The sequence below is a fragment of the Chinchilla lanigera genome, unplaced genomic scaffold, assembly GCF_000276665.1.
Source record: "Chinchilla lanigera isolate Chin_1 unplaced genomic scaffold, ChiLan1.0 scaffold00092, whole genome shotgun sequence".
In the NCBI taxonomy this organism is placed as follows: domain Eukaryota; kingdom Metazoa; phylum Chordata; class Mammalia; order Rodentia; family Chinchillidae; genus Chinchilla; species Chinchilla lanigera.
Window position 1 is genome coordinate 7,891,856 of NW_004955493.1, and position 1,690 is coordinate 7,893,545.

Consider the following 1,690-nt stretch of genomic DNA (forward strand, 5'->3'; position numbering starts at 1 on the left):
CACACACCCCATGATGGCACAGAGAACAGAGCCATAGCTGTCTCATGGAGGATGTGTTGTACAAGACCTCAGCATTTGTTGCTGTGAGCCACTGCAGCAAAACTTGATCCTAGCTGGCCGATGAAAGTTCCCACGCCTTGCAAAGTCTCTGTTGAGTTCTCCCTTCCCATGGGTTGACGGTGTCACGACGAGCTGTGGTGATGTTCCGAAGTCTCCTGCCCCCTGTTCAGAGATGTTTATTTCCAGGTCCTATCCAGGGAGTCATTTGGGCTCATGCTGGCTCTTGGCAGCGAGTGGCAGCTGCTCGTGGGAATGAGAAAAAACATCCTGGGCAGGTGGGGTAGCCCCCAAAATCATCCTAGGTGGACGGGGTGGACTTTCTAGCATCCACTTGGTACCTAGTAAATGTCAGCCCCTCACACAGCCTGAGACCACAAAAACAGAAGAGCCGTCCAAAAGGAAAAACAGAAAACTGAACCTTGCATAATTCCACAGTTCCTATTCTTTCAAGTAGTGTCAGTATAATGGATAGTAACTAGCAATCCTCCTGCTTCAGCCTCCCAAGTGCTGGGATTACAGGTGTGTGCCACCACACCTGGTTATCTGTGTCTTCCTTATAAAGACCCTTGTGATTACAAAGGCCAGACCCAGATAATCAAGGATAATCTCTCCATCTCAAACTCCTTAATTTACTCCCATCTTTATTATTTTTTTGTCTTTTTTTGAGACAGGATCTTGCTATGCAGTTCAGGCTGGCCTTGAACTCACTTTGTAGCCCAGGCTGGTCTCAAACTTGCAAGGATCCTCCTGCCTCAGCCTCCCCCGAGTGCTGGGATTACAGATGTGTGCCACCACGCCCGGCTCCCATCTTTACAGTTTCTTTTGCTATGTAAGATAACAAAGATTCTGAAGGTTAGGATGTAGACATATTTAGGGGTCATAATTTAGCTTTATTCTACATTTACCTCATTTGTTTATTTATTCATAAAATGTGCATGTATGTGCGTATATGTACATATATACTGGTACCAGGGATTGAACCCAGGGAGTGTTGAACTACACACCAATACCCTGCTCCATTTTTGAGACAAGGTCTTGCTAAGTTGCCCAAGCTGACCTCGAACTTGTGATCCTCCTGTCTCAGCCTCCTGAGTGGCTGGAGTTACAGGCATGCAACACTCCACCAGCCTCATGAAATATTTGTTAAAGAACACCTACATTTCAGGCATTACAGCATGTGTTTGAGAAACAGAAATTAAAATAAAGACAAGGTCTCTGCTTCCCTGGAGTTTATATTCTAGTACAAAGGTCAAGTGAATAAACTGCTAGGATAAAAAACAAAACAAAACAAAAAACCCTGCAACACACACTGTTTTAAAGAGTAAGCAGTGTGATACAACAAAAAGATGACGAGGAGTTGGCTGTGTTAGCAGGTACTCAGCCAGGGCGGTTTGGGAAAGATGAGTAATCCAGGGGTGGAGCTGAGAGCCCAGAGGGCAGAACAAAGCCTGAGGGATTATTGCTAGGCCTGAGGACCTAAGAGAACTCTCCCAGCTGCATTTTGAAGTTGCTTTCGATTGTGGCTCCTTTTTGCTTTCCATCTGTTTTTGTGATCAGGGCTGTCCTAACTATCATCCTGCACCTGCACTGCCAGTGTCGTGTCCTGGAGCACAGGCCTCGTTTTTTTTTT